This window comes from Nothobranchius furzeri, chromosome 5 (assembly GCF_043380555.1).
Source record: "Nothobranchius furzeri strain GRZ-AD chromosome 5, NfurGRZ-RIMD1, whole genome shotgun sequence".
Lineage (NCBI taxonomy): Eukaryota > Metazoa > Chordata > Actinopteri > Cyprinodontiformes > Nothobranchiidae > Nothobranchius > Nothobranchius furzeri.
Window position 1 is genome coordinate 50,984,325 of NC_091745.1, and position 15,804 is coordinate 51,000,128.

At 43.1% G+C, this 15,804-nt stretch overlaps 1 protein-coding gene across 3 annotated transcripts in view; it reads right to left on the minus strand.

The window, feature by feature from the left end:
* The window catches only part of oxr1a (oxidation resistance 1a), a 184,097-nt gene extending 168,848 nt beyond the window's left edge, over nt 1–15,249 (minus strand). For all 3 annotated transcript variants that reach the window (XM_054740517.2, XM_054740518.2, XM_054740516.2), the window contains exon 1: nt 14,761–15,249. The gene's annotated coding sequence lies outside the window, so the exon portion shown is untranslated. The remainder of the gene's footprint in view (nt 1–14,760) is intronic.
* Between the last annotated feature and the right edge of the window lie 555 nt (nt 15,250–15,804).

A 15,804-nucleotide genomic window follows, 5' to 3' on the forward strand; every position in this document is an offset into this window, starting at 1 on the left:
TTACATGAGCTAGCTAACCACAGGTCCTACTTGATTAAAAAAAAATCTTAACTTCAATATGAATTTTAATTCTATGAACAACAACATCACCTTCATTTAGACAAAAACATGTTTTGGAGAAAAAAGAAAAAGACTTGCAGCACAACCAATGTGTTTGTTTCTGACCACAACCAAAGTCTGGAAGAAGCCTCTGGGATGAGAGGCTAAATGTCTCCAACACATCCAGAAACGTCCAGCTGTTTTCAGCTAAAACTCAGGATGATCATGTCCAGGATGACTGAGGCCCTGTCCACACGTAGCAGGGGATCTGCCAAAACGTAGATATTTTTCTACGTTTTGGCCTGTCATCCACACGAAAACTGAGTTTTTTCACATGAAAACGGATCTTTTTAAAAACTCCGGCCAAAGTGAAGATCTGCGTTTTCTCCGTTTTGGGTGTCTGCGTGTGGACAGACAAAACCGGAGTTTTAAGGTCCGCAACGTCACTTTCCGCGACAAAAAAAATGCTGACATCACGTGTGCGACCTGTGTTTACACTAGCCGGCATCATGGAAGCCCTCAGAGTTGCGCTCTGTCACTACCCGATCCATCAATCGTCCAAGCGCTTTCTGCTTGTTTGTTTTTGCAAGCGGAATTACTTCTCCTTGCAGAAGACCACAGACGAAGGACGAGGTTAAGAATGGGGGAAGTACTGCCGCCTACAGGTCTGGCATGTCCTTAACAACGTATTTATTCGGGTACGTGTGGACAGAGTTGTTTTTAAAACGCGGTGGTGTGGATGCAATTTTTGGAGGGGCGGATATTCGTTTAAAAAAAAAACCCGGCTACGTGTGGACTAGGCCTAAAACTCAACAGAAATTGTTCAGAAAAGAAATTAAAATGTTCACAACTTTGTGTGTCATTTATTTTTATTATCTATTGTGGCAGAAGCTGGTGTGGTCCACCATAGAGACGCTTCTCTAGCATGATGATTTTAATTATTCTACAGGTCATTGTTCAGCCTTCTGACACACACACACACACACACACACACACACACACACACACACACACACACACACACACACACACACACACACACACACACAAAGTATTGGTGAGCGACTGCGTCTGACTGCTGACGCGCCGTGTGTGTTTTTATTTCTGCAGTGAGACAAACTCATCTCACACCATCCAGTTTGTTCTTTAAAGCTTCTATTAAATCCACCGTGTTGACGTATTTTAACAAGTTTCCTCTACGCTGCATTTTTGCCTGCAGGAATTAAAGTTTACACAACGGAGTCAAAGTTCGGCAGACGCGTTTGTTTATATTTGGTCGCTGCATACCGGGTGGGGAGAGGGGGGACTCTGTGCTGCTCACAGCTGGTGTGGTCAGCTCTGAAAAGCATTGATCACAATTTGCAGATCACGTTTATTTTTCCACCAAGATCGGCCGCAGATTCCTCTTCCGGTCGGCATTCTAGGAATTGAAATAAAAAACTTTGAACGATTCTGGGAAAAACGAACAGTTGGAACCGGTTCCAATCGATACTCGATGCTCATCCCTATATAATGTTGATTATTCTCATAGTTTTGGCAGATGGTGCTATCTGCTAAAAATTAAATGTTTTTAGAGTCCTTAAAGGGATTTTCCACTAGGGCTGTCGCGGTAACCGCAAAAAGAAAATATCGCGATATTAAGAAACCCACCGCGCTGCATGACGTGCAACCGCCATTACCGCACTTGATTGAATCTCGCGACAGCGCATGCTGAGAAGGATGGCTGCACTGGTGTCGAAGCGAAATGTTACTTCGCCCCTTTGGGAACATTTTGGCTTTCAGCCAAATGAAAAGGGGGAGCCAGAGAATTTAAATGAAGCAGTCTGTAAAATCTGCGGCAGAACGGTTCAGGTAAAACGAGGAAACACATCTAATTTAAGGGCTCACCTTGCGACCTAAGCTACCAAGGCGCGGCTTCCGCCGCCTACTGCCACACAGAGCTGCGGGGCAGCTCAAGCCGGTGCAAGCCGACAGCTTGGACTCAGCGAAGCCTTTTCTCGAGTCGGCAAGTACAGCAGAGACAGTGACAGACATAAACACCTGACAGGCTGTGTTACACGGTATCTGGTGGAGGAGATGGTGCCATTTTCTACTGTGGAGAAACCTGCATTCAAGTCGCTTCTCCAGAAATTTGACAAGCAATACGAGTTGCCAGGGAAAACCTACTTCTCTGAAGTTGCGGTGCCAAAAATGTACAACACAGTTAGAGCATCGGTTCAGAGTGAGCTCAAAAGTGTGGACTTTTTCTCTGCCACCACTGACATGTGGTCAAGTGTGAATATGACTCCTTACATGAGTCTAACTGCACATTACCTGACCACAGACTGGACTCTTAAATCACGCTGCCTCGAAACAGTGTTTATGCCCCAGAATCACACATCTGACAACATCGCAGATGCTCTACGCAGCGTGTTTGATGAGTGGTCCCTGGATGAGAAGAAGCTGGCGTGCATAACGACTGATAACGGGGCAAACATCGCCGCAGCAGTGAGAAAATTGAGCTGGACTTGGCTGAATTGCTTCGGACATAATTTACACCTGGCAGTGACAAACGCAATGACAAGTGTTAAAGATCGCACATCCCGAGCAATGGGTCTGTGCCACACCTTAGTGGGTGCATTCTCCCACAGCTGGGTGAAGAGGAGGGATCTGGCGAAAGCACAAGCGGAGCTCTGCCTCCCGCAGCACACGCTCATAATGGTAAACTAGTTTTCAGAAGTTATATTTATGATCTAATTGTATCCCACTGTAATTTAACTTACTAACACAGATAGGCCCAATAAGTCTGCTAAAAATATGAATACTGTGAATGGGATTTATTTTATTTGTTGCCCGAAATTCATAAAACATATATGCAGCTTTAAATAGCAGTTGGTGGCTTTATGTGATGCTTAAAAACATGTTTTGTTTAGAAACAAATACACTGAAACGAATAAATATTGTTATATATTGACTTTTAATTTTAAAAGAATAGGCAGATTTAATTTCAGTTTAAATAATAATATGCCATTACTCCATCCAACCAGGACTGTCCAACAAGATGGGGTTCCAAACAGAAAATGGTGGACCGGGTCTTGGAGCAAATCCCCGCTATTAAAAGGGTTCTGGATGATCGGCGGCATCAGCATCTCATCCCCACCTGGCAGGACATTGCAGTTTTAGAGTCAGTGAACGCAGCATTAAAGCCAGCGGCTGAATTTACGGATCTGCTGTCTGGCGAAAGCTATGTCACGGTTTCATCTATTAAACCTGTCCTGAAACTCCTCACTGAAGAGATTTTAAAACCATCAGACGAAGACACCACTCTGACCTCGGACATCAAGCAGAAGATGTGCGGTGTTCTCGAGGAGAAGTACAGACCAGCAGCTCTACAAAAAACGTTGGCACGGTCCTGCTTGCTGGACCCAAGATATCGAGGCAACAATTCTGATGATGATGCTGAGGAAAAGTCCGCGCTGATCGAGGAGATATTAAACATGGAAGATGGAGGGAGCGGTGCCAGTGCGTCAGCTGCAGCCCAGCCAGAGACCTTGGAGCAGGCAGTGCTGCCACCAGCAGCAAAGAAAAAAACGCTTGGAGACCTGCTGAAGCCACGAACAAGCGCGTCATCCGCAACCGTCCCCAAGAGAGTTAGAGCCGAGCTGGAACTCACTCGCTACCTGCAGGAGGAACCCATTGACCCCAATGAAAACCCTCTGACATGGTGGCGCAACAACCATGAGAGATTTCCATTGCTCTCCAAAGTTGCACGTAAGTACATGTGTATTTGCGCAACAAGCGCACCATCCGAGAGGGTTTTTAGTGTCGCTGGAAATGTTGTCACCCCTCTCAGATCCTCTCTCAAACCGCATAAAGTTAACATGCTGGTGTTCCTTGCGCGTAACAAGGACATGACCGAGTTATAAATCTCAGTTAAGCTTGTGTGTGAAAGTGAAATGACAGTGCCTAGGACATCTCATTTTGTATACTTTATTTTAAACCACAAAACAAAACGGGCACTTTTTTATTTCTGTTAGATGTTGCAGCCAAATTTGCACTTCAAAGTTAAACCTGAATGTTGTTTTTAAGTTAAGTCAGAGAATGCTGTTACTGCCCTTCGATCTGCACTCAATAAAGTGTTAAAAATGGCCATGTATTTTTCTCTTAACATTTTTAAATGTGTAAGCACAATGTTTTAAAGGAAATATTGCCATGAGTTTAGTACAGTAATCCCTCGCTACTTCGCGGTTCGTTCATCGCGGATTCGCTGCTTCGCGGATTTTTTCTTTGGATCATTTTTCAGGGGGAATTCGCAGATTCGCGGTATATTTCTATGCGAAATATCAAGAAATTCTTGGGTTTTTTTCATCAATTTCATCATAAAATGCACTTTTTGTAATAAAACTAAAAAAAAAAACAAGTAAAAAAATTTTTTTTCTTGAGTTTTACCCACAAAAAGAGAATGTGATCATGGTCGGCTTGATTCGTGAGCTGAGCTTGTAGGGAGCGTGGTTTCACAGACGCGGAAGTGATAGCGTCGGTGAAACGCCGGCTGATCTAGGAAACCCCCGAGTGTTCGAGTGTCAACGAAGTGACACGGAAATGCCGGGCTTTCCAGAAGTAAATACGATAACTTACTATGAGCTGATAGTTCGTTAGATTGATCGGTAGGTTGGAAACTCTGATCAGGAATCTGAAGAAACGATGAACTGAGTGGTGAGCTGGAAAGTCGACTTCCGTTTATAGCCGCGGTTTGTGACGTAGGTGCGACGTAGAGGGAATCCCCACTAGGGGTATGCTGGGAGTCCCTACTTCGCGGATTTTCACCTATCGCGGCCAGGTCTGGAACGCATCTACCTCGATAAACGAGGGATTACTGTAATTAACAAACAAATTTGCTAAGTATATAAATAAAAACAAGGTGCAATAATATCGCATATCGCAATATTGAGCTGCCCTGAGCCACCGCAGGGGGAATTCCTCAACCGCGACAGCCCTATTTTCCACCCAAAATTGAAAATTTTGACATATTTTCCCAGAGGTAGAAAAGTCAGTAAAAAAAATAATAAAATTGAACCAGCCAGGTCATTCCCCTGAGCTGGCTGTACTCCTTTCACTTTAGCTTAGCATAAAACACAGTACGTGAAAGTCCTTAAAATCACTTAGTAGTGATCCCAATTCTGCTAAGTGACCTGCATATTCATACTGACTGCAAGTGAAAATAATTAGTAACATAAAGGAATCATGTTTCAGACATAACTCATTAATGTACTCCAAAAACTGTGGTCATAGCATTCACTTGTTTGAGAATAAGGGCTGAATGATTAATTGTATATGCAATTAATTGCGATGTGACAAAAGGTTGTCGATGCCCGTCTTGGAGGCAATCTCCGAACCTGCTGGTGGACACCGATGGTTAGGGATGCCGTCAAGCTGAAGAAAGAGTCCTATGGGGTCTTTTTTGGCCTGTGGGACTGCAGAAGAGACTGATGGGTACTGGCAGGCCAAGTGGAATGCAGCCCGGTTGGTCACAGAAGCAAAAAGCGGGGAATGGGAGGAGTTCAGTGAGACCATGAAACAAGACTTCTGTATGTATCCAATCCAATCCAATCCAGTTTATTTCTAAAGCACTTTAAAAGACCCAGCACAGGAACAAAGTGCTGTACAGAAAATACATTAAAACAATTGACTAGACAGAAAACAGCAAAGATAAATAAAACACATGATACATAAAATTAAACTAGCCCTATATTAAAAAATAAAAAACTTGATAGAACTTGATAAAACCACATTGAATCACCTAAAACAGCTAAAATAAAATAAAAAATAGAAACCAACATCTCACAAGGTATCAAAAGCCAGGGTAAAGAGGTGTGTTTTCAGGAGTGCCTTAAAAACAGATAAGGAACTGGCCTGTCTTATCTCTAAAGGAAGTTCGTTCCACAGTTTCGGAGCTGCAACAGCAAAAGCGCGATCTCCTCTAAATTTACGCTCAGTCCTGGGTACAATCAGAAGCAGCTGATCAGCAGACCTGAGAGAGCGGGAGGGAGTGTAAGGCTGTATCAGATCAGAGAGATAAGAGGGGGCGAGGCCATGAAGACCTTTAAAAGCAAATAAAAGAATTTTAAAATGAATCCTAAAAGAAATGGGCAGCCAGTGAAGTGAAGCTAAAACAGGGGAAATGTGCTCAAACTTTCGAGTGCCAGTTAAAAGACGGGCTGCGGCATTTTGCACTCTCTGTAGCTGACCAATACATGATGCACTGACCCCAATGTAGAGTGCGTTACAGTAATCCAGCCGAGTGGTTACAAAGGCGTGGATCACTGTCTCAAAAGTGCTGCCGTGAAAGAATTGGCTTTATTTTTGCCAGCTGCCTGAGGTGAAAGAAGCCAGATTTTACCACCGCCTTAATCTGATGTTCAAACTTCAGATCACAGTCCACTTTGACCCCCAGGTTTGTGACAGTTGGTTTAACAAACTGGGCCAAGGAATCTACAAACACATTGGGGGTCTCAGTAGGACTACCAAAAATCATCACCTCAGTCTTTTTACCATTGAATTTTAAAAAATTCACAGACATCCAAGCTTTTATGTCGCCAAGACACTGTAGTAATGGCTGTATGAGGTTTCTGCCTTTTTTCTTTAGAGGGACATAGATCTGACAGTCGTCAGCATACAAGTGGAAGGCAATGCCATGCTTTCTCAATATAGAACCGAGAGGAAAAAGATACAAAGAGAAGAGGAGGGGGCCTAGAACTGAGCCCTGCGGGACACCACACAAGAGCGGAGAGGAAGACGACACATAGTCACCGAGACTGACACAAAATGTTCGCCCCGCCAAATAGGACCTGAACCACTCCAGAGCTGTGCTGCTAATGCCCACCCAGTGCTCTAAACGAGAGAATAAAACAGCATGATCCACAGTATCAAAAGCAGCTGTCAAATCTAAAAGCACAAGAACAACACAGTCCCCAGCATCAGTAGCTAAGAATATTAGGGATGCACCGATCAGGTTTTTTGCTGCCGATCACCGATACCGATATCAAAGAATGCTGATCACCAATACCGATCACCGATACCGATCACGTGGATTGGCCAGAAATTTTCTACAACATTATAATGAGTGCTACAAACTACATAATCTGGGAATAAAGGAAATGTAACCTAATCTAAAATGGTCTGTATTAGGGTTGTCACGGTGTGAAAATTTAACCTCACGGTTATTGTGACCAAAATTACCACAGTTTTCGGTATTATCGCAGTATTTTTTTAAAACGTGCTACATTTTCACACAATTAAATAAACCCTGTATTATGTCAGGAAATATTGTCCTCAGTTTGTGTCTAAATTTAGCCTAAAATGTGTTATTTAGTAATTATGTTGTTTATTTGTTTACATTTTTCCCCTTTAGTCTTTAAAATACCAATATTTGCCCATAACTTATTATTTTGTGTCTGTTTGATGTCATCATTTAAAAGTATTAGATCAGATAATACTCAGTACTCAAGTAGCCTTCTAATGAGATACTTTTTTACCCTTACTTGAGTAATAAACCCTATATCAGGAAAATGTTGTCCTCGGTTTGTGTCCTTCCAGTGAGCTTTGCAGATGTGGGAAAATGTCATCAGGCAGTAATCATTGTTAAATTCATAATTATTCTCGGAGAGAGACCAACTCTTATCTGCCACTGGGAGCCCCGTAATGCATAGCATCATTTCAACATGGCGGTGTCCGTGACACGGTTTATATGCAGGTAGCGGCGCTGCGGCTGCTTTATATAGCGACTCGTTACGTTCTCCCTCAACCCAAATCCTCGGATCACGCATTTTAGCTAAAACGCTAACGTTAGCTTGCCTTGCGTTGACTGTAGAGTTGTGGGTGATGGTCACGCAGATGTGTCATGAGATTTGAAGCGCTGCTGCCTTTCACAGACACTTTTTCTGCACGTGCTGCAAACAGGATAGCCGTCCGTCCGTCTTCTATAAACTGTCCCTCGGCATTCTTCAAATATCTAAAATATGCCCGTACTTCCGACTTTGTCTTCTTTGAGGGATAAAAAATGTCCTCCTGAGCGCTGCCGTCTCCTCCTTTGACCATTATTTCAGCTTTAGCTTCAAGAAAGTTTTGTTGTAAACAAAGCGTGCACGTGCCGCCGGCAACTTCAGCCGATGATACGGTGGCTGGTAAGGGTCACCGCGCCTACACCGCAGCCACGGTAAACCCACCAAGATAATATAGTTTTTTAAAAAACAAGACGGTTATTATTATTGTCAACTTTTTTTTTTTACCGGGGTTTACCGCTACCACTGGTTACCGTGACAACCCTACCTAATCGGTTTGCTTTGATCTATTTTGAAAATTCCGATCAAAACCGATAGGGGCGCTATCGGCCGATTACGATCAAATGCCGATCCATCGGTGCATCCCTAAAGAATATGTCATTAAAATGTATGGCTTTGAGGAGATTCTGGTCCATCATTCGGCGCCTCAGAAGGGGAAAGCAGTGCACTACCAACACTGTTTATTGTGGGGACGGTGTGCTGCTGACCTTGACTCGGGACATTGTGGATCGGTGGGCAGAATACTTCAAAGATCTCCTCAATCACACCGGCACGTTTTTCAGTGAGGAAGCAAAGTCAAGGGACTTTGGGTTGAGCTCTCCAATCTCTGATGCTGAGGTCAATGATGTTGTCAAAAAGCTCCTCAGTGGCAAGGCCCCGGGGGTGGATGAGATCAGCCCAGAGTTCCTTTAAGGCTCTGGATGTTGTAGGGCTGTGTTGGCTGACGCGGCTCTGCAATATCGCATGGACATCAGGGGCAGTTACACTGGACTGGCAAACTGGGGTGGTGGTCCCCCTATTTAAAAAAGGATCACACTTCTGAACCTCCCTGGTAACGTCTATTCCGGGGTTCTGGAGAGAAGGGTCCAGAGCGCCGTTCGTGTCAGCGGACACGGTAGGGTCGGGGAGGGAGGCGGGGCGCTTAGCCTGACAGGTGGGCAAGCAAAGCCTGGCAGGCCGCCAGGCTTATAAAGCGCTGAGGGAAACCCTGGATAAGGAGACGTGGACCCAGAACCATAAACAGTGGTGAAGTAGTTCACACCCTGGATCACTCATGGGACACGGTGATCAGTGGAAAAGTTACGGGCAGCAGTGTCACCTGCTGCCCACGGATTAAAGAAAGTGATGCCATCAACTTCCAGCGGTTGCTCTGACGACGCGGCAGTGAACGTTGAAACATGTCAGCAAACGTAACAACAAGCCCTTATCATTATGTGTACAACAAAGGACTAAAGGGGTCAAAAATGCTAGTTGGCCGACTTCCTGTTTGATGTTGACCATGGGTGCAAGAGACTTTTCTGTGAGGATAGGCAAGTACTACAAGTGTGCAACATTTTATAACTGTACTAGAAAAATGGCGGGGCAGATTTTTCACTTTTTAAGGGGCACTGTCAAGCCATTTTTATTGCAATTTTGAATTTATTTTTATTTTTTGTGACCTTTAAAAAATAAAATTTTACAGCAGGACCGATACGTGTGCAAAAAATCCTGAGTGTTTAGATATGTTAAGCCTCCAAAAAGTAAATTTATTTGGCAAAAGATAGAGAATAAAGAACAAAGCAGATACAGTAGGCTTTTGCCGCTGCTTGGCTGCTAGGGCCTAATTAAATTTGTGATGAAATGCTAAAAAAAAATGGGTGGGGAAATACAAGAAAGATGGTGACTAAGGAACGAGGAACAGAGGAACAGACGGACAGAAAAAATAATAAGGGAGGGAGTATAAGAAAGAGAGAGAGAGAGCGAGAGAGAGAAACATACAAACAGAGCAAATTATATAGCAAATCCAAAACATTTCCTAAACAGAAGCATAAATCTCTGAGTGATTTTAGTAAAAAAAAATTGGGCAGCTGAACTGTCTGACAATTGTGGTGATTTCAATCAGCAGGTGATTAACAGGCTTCTGCACAGGTGATTCAACCACTGAATCAAGTGTGTTGGAGCAAAAGAACCACTAAAACATGCTGGATACCGGCCCTCCAGGACCGGGATTGGGCACCCCTGGTTTAGATATTCTTAAGACTGGGGTACACCGGAGGCAGATGCGCCGCATTGCAATTTTGGGAGGTCAAGTGGTCACACAGGCCACTCCGTGCCGCTGAGCGCTTCTTGGAAAGTTGTGCGATAGTCACAACATCACGCGGAACTTGAGAACAGGAAGTGGGAAGTGGCTCTATTCTTTATATGTGATAAGACTTGCCTTCGTGTTTTGTGAGACTCTAAATCATTAACAGTGGGTAAGTACATTATTTAGAATATTTTAAAATCTCTTTCTGGAGTATTTCTCTTATCCGATGGCACCATCTAATGGCTGACAAGCATATCACACAAAAAGTCTGTCGCTTGGTTTTTTTTTAGATGGCGACTTCTGTAGCAAACAAATAGAGCTAAAACACATTTTACAAGTGGTATTCTCATGTCATGTTGTGTTTTCTTATTATTTATATTTTAAAGACTTTCTTGTTCGTGAAATATTAATCAACTCTGCATCAGCCGAGGTATTCCTTAAATTTGAAGCATCTTCTGGTCGGCGCTCAGTTTCCTTTTACACGGCGCTCTGCAGGGAAAGGGGTGTGCTTGGCAAAAAAAAAAAGTAAAAAAGATGTATTGCTTACATTATATCACAGAACATGACAAGATAATCACTTATGGATTCCTGAAAAATCATACATAATTTCTGAAAGGGGAAAACTCCGGAAAGCTACTTTAAGATCAACAGTACTTTAAAGTTATCAAAACTGTGGCTAGGTTTGTGCCGGTGGTGGGGTTTGTGCCATAAAGCCGTTCTGCGTCGTAATGTCTGTTGTTAAGTACTCCACAATGTTGTAAACAGTCGCGCTTTCAGCTCCGTCTTGTCAAATGCACCACGTACGTTACGAAAAAGTATTTTTAAATATTCAACCGAAAAAGAGGCAAGCTGAAGAAAACCTAGGGAGTACCGAAGAAACGTGAGCAACAGTGAAGCAAGCACAGAGACATCCGTTACTGTCTGTGTGTGTGTGCGTGGGCCGGAGCAGTTGTGTGTGTAGGGAGGGGCGGACGCTCCATGTGACTGGCCAATCACAGAGCGTGAAGGCAGTCAGTTACCCAATGAGGATTTTTCTTCAGCACAATTACAGATATTTACGAGTTTTACTCATTTCATGCTCGTATTCGTCAAAAATGCTTTATCCGTGGCTCATCCCTAGCTGTAACCACCCTGCCCTGCCTCCTCCTCCTTGCTGCCTGCCGGCTGTGATCATAAGCAGCAACAGAGTAGTTCCCGCTGCTTCTTCGGGAAACAGCGCAAAAAAAAAAAAAAAGATCTATAAAACGGGATCTTGTAGGCATGGCGCTGGGATTTCTACGCCTATGTAAGGGAAACACTGTGCTGATCTGACATCATGAGTAGTGCACAGGTGTAACTTATACTGCCCACAATAAAAGGCCACCCTGGAATGTGCAGTTTTTTGCTTTATTGGGGGTCTGGGGACTCAGAACCGGTCAGTATCTGGTGTGACCACCATTTGCTTCATGCAGTGCAACACATCTTCTTCGCATAGAGTTTATCAGATTGTCAATTGTGGCCTATGGAATGTTGGTCCACTCCTCTTCAATGGCTGCGCGAAGTTGTTGGATATTAGTAGGAACTGGTACACGCTGTCGTATATGCCGATCAAGCACATCCCAAACATGCTGAACGGGTGACATGTCCGGTGAGTATGCTGGCCATGCAAGAACTGGGACATTTTCAGCTTCCAAGAATTGTGTACAGATCCTTGCAACATGGGGCCGTGCATTATCTTGCTGAAACATGAGGTGATGTTCATGGATGTATGGCACAATAATGGGCCTCAGGATCTCATCACGGTATCTCTGTGCACCTGTGTTCTTCTTCCATAACAGATGCCTGCCCATACCATAACCCCACCACCACCACCATGGGCCACTCGATCCACAACATTGACATCAGCAAAGCGCTCACCCACACAACGCCACACACGCTGTCTGCCATCTGCCCTGAACAATGTAAACAGAGATTTATCCGTGAAGAGAACACCTCTCCAACGTGCCAGATGCCATCGAATGTGCCCACTCAAGTTTGTTACGGCGACGAGCTGGAGTCAGGTCAAGACCCCAATGAGGACGACGAGCATGCAGTTGAGCTTCCCTGAGATGGTTTCTGACAGTTTGTGCAGAAATTGTTTGGTTATCAAACCAATTGTTTCAGCAGCTGTCTGAGTGGCTGGTCTCAGACGATCTTGGAGGTGAACCTGCTGGATGTGGAGGTCCTGGGCTGGTGTGGTTACACATCGTCTGCAGTTGTGGATGTACTGCCATATTCTCTGAAATGCTTTGAAGACGGCTTATGGTGGAGAAATGAACATTCAATACAAGAGCAATAGATCTGGTTGACATTCCTGCTGTCAGCATGCCAATTGCACGCTCCCTCAACGCTTGTGGCATCTGTGGCATTTTGCTGTGAGACTAAACTGCACATTCCAGGGTGGCCTTTTATTGTGGGCAGTATGAGGTACACCTGTGCACTAGAGCTCTAGCGAAGCGTCGGTGATGTCGACGGCTCGATTCTAAACATTCGTCAACGTCAGATCCGGTAGTCGACGCACCACTCTCACTTGTTGCATCCCCAGGAGTTTGTAAATAAAGGGGGAATCTGCCTGTTTTTCCTCTAGTTCGCCCTCTGCTCCGCCTTCACTAACATCTCCGCCAAATGCCGAAGACCCGGAACAATGTCCGTCCGCTACTTGATTCCTTTCCTGTTTTGCCCGCCTTCGTCTCCTGGCAACAACTTCCGGGGTCAAATGCGCTGCTCCGTCTCTATCGTAGATGTAGAGAATCACTGGGAGTGTTTCTCCCTTCATAAAGGAGCTTTTTTCAGACATTAGGAGAGCTGTTTATGTGGTAGCAGTCTCTCCTCCGTTCTGGTCTGTTTGCTGGGTGTTTTTGGTTTAGTTAAATTTGGTAACTTGAACTTAATGTTGGTAAAGTTACTGTTAGCGTCTTCGCTAACAGCTTCTTGCGTTTGGATAAGCTGCTACGTTTTGGTTTAGAGTTCATCTTTTTTGTGGTGTAGATCTCCCTTTTATTACATTTAAAGTGTTGCGGGTTTTCAGTTTAGTTTAAAATATCACCTTGAGTTTGATTTAGCCACCCAGTTTGGAGTTTGGACCTTTGGAGATCCTTATTTTGGTCCAGAACTCAGTAATCTTTGCCCAGTGGGACATCCCTACTTATTTGTACTTTTGTTTTAATTCCCCACAGGCAGAATTAGTTTTATTATTCCCAACCTGTGGATGGAAAGATTTGTTTTCTTGTTGTTGTTGTAAAGAAATCTGATCATCATTTTAACTTTTAAATCCCATGTTACTGTCCCTTACTTTTTGCACACAAGCCAAACTCCCTAGGAATGGTTGTAACACCACTCGCCTCACGCACATAAGTGACCAAAACAAAGCAGCATGGAGACACCGTCTCCAACCACCTCTCAGGCAGCAGCCTGCACTCCCAAGTTCTACATGTCACCAGAACATAACCAATAACAACACAATAAAAGCAGTGTTATACAAAATGGAAGGCCTGTGGTGTTTATTCTCTTACAGTACCAAGTTATTAATTTATTTGAGGAATTTGAGATTCTGGTTTTTGTTAATTGTGCAATAGAAAAATTGTCTAAATAGTCATTAGAATAGTCGACTATTCGATAAAATAATCATCAGAATAATCGTTTTAAAAATAATCGTTTACCCCCAGCCCTACTGTGCACTACTCATGATGTCAGATCAACATCTTGATGTGGCACACATGTGAGGTGGGATGGATTATCTCAGCAAAGCAGAAGTGCTCACTATCACACATTTAGACTGATTTGTGAACAACGTTTGAGAGAAATGGTAATATTGTGTATCTGGAATGAATTTTAGATGTTTAAGTCCATCTCATGAAAAATCGGAGCAGAAAGGTTTTGCGTTTATATATTTGTTGAGTGTAATACAATGCATTCTATGATAAAATAAAAAGGTTGCTGACTGAGCAATCAAGAAACGAATACTTTTAAAGTATATTACGTTTTCTTTGTGTTAAATCTTAACCTACTTTATTTGATAAAACATAATTATTAATTTGGTAAACAAACTTTAAGATATTTTATCTTTATGATTAAGCAGACCCTACGAGCTGTCATGGTCCCCTGAGCTTGACTGCTGACGTACGAACATACATACTTGCAGCCATGGGACTCAGGAGGCAGCTCATTCTGTCTTATGGGACTATACCTTATTGCATTATGCAATGCTGTAATAGGCTTAACTGGTTTCTACTCTGCAGGGGAACGGAGCTTTTAGCTACCCTCAGATGACTCACTTCATTAAGTCAACCTTCCTCAGAGTTTTTAAATGGCCGAGAAGTGAACTTTCCTCACACATCGCATACTGTCAGGATGATTCATTTTGTGGCGTATGCAAATGCTCGATTTATTATCACTTTTAGCTCCATAACTGACTTTACACAAATATAAAAATAGCCATGACGCATCGCAGCATCTGCCAAGCGACCAGCTGCACGGAAACACCAACTCTTAGCAAACATAAAAACCTTAATAAGGATGCTAATACCACGGTAAAAGCTAGCAGGAGCTGGTGGATTCGTAATGGAAACAACAAGCACGCTGCTGTGCGTGATTACTTACTTTCAGTGGCTCGACGTTCTGGGTTATCCCTTAACGCTGACGGGCTGGTCGATAAGAATTCCTCAGCAGCGGTGTGCAATAGCGGGTTACGCACAGGCAGCTATGCTGAATCATTTGACCTTCTCCCAATACGAAGCCTTTAAGTCACGCCTATCTATCTGGACCATGGGTCGCCGGAAGTGTCATTTGGAATCCTAGGATGTCCAAGGAAGATCCCGCCTTTCTTGTCTCTGATTGGCTAGAAGGTCTTTACAGCGATTGGCTATTTCATGTACTTTTCCCTTGCTAAGCGCAGAGCTGTAAAGAGTTGCGACACTCCACGGAAAGAATGGAATGCGGAAGTCACGTGGTCCATGTAGCTTTTTTTAAGAACTTTATTTAGAACAGTAACAATGACAATCTCAAGGAGACAAGCGACATATTAAAACAAACAGGACAGAGTCACATCTCCTATACACCACAATGAGATCGACAATAACTAAAAGTAAACATACATACACGCATATATATATATATATATATACATATACTTGCATATACACATGCATACATACACAACCATATTCACACATCTATATAATAATAATATAAAAAGATGAATAACCAATACAGAAATAAATGAGAATAATAAAAAAAAGAAAGATGAAAAATGAAAAACAAGGAACAGAAATAAAAAGAGACAAGGGGGATCAAAAATCTCTAAAACTGAGGTTCCATAAACAAGACACATAACTTAAATAAGGGGCTAAGAAAAATCAAACTCTTCTAAAAATCTATGCAATTTGATTGCTTGGGGCTTATTTATTAGCTTAAGAGATTTACGGAACAGGGAGAGTTCGTTTTTAAGAGCAGGCCATGAAGGGGGAGATTTAGCATATCGGCATTTATGTATGTAATACTTTGTTATAATAATGAGATTGTTAACTAAAAACTCACTATTTTTGTCCATAAGGATTACTCCAATTTGAATATTTTGAAAAGACCAAAAATCAATATATCCATATTGGGACAATATTAGGGCATAGAGAGATTTCCATAAATTCT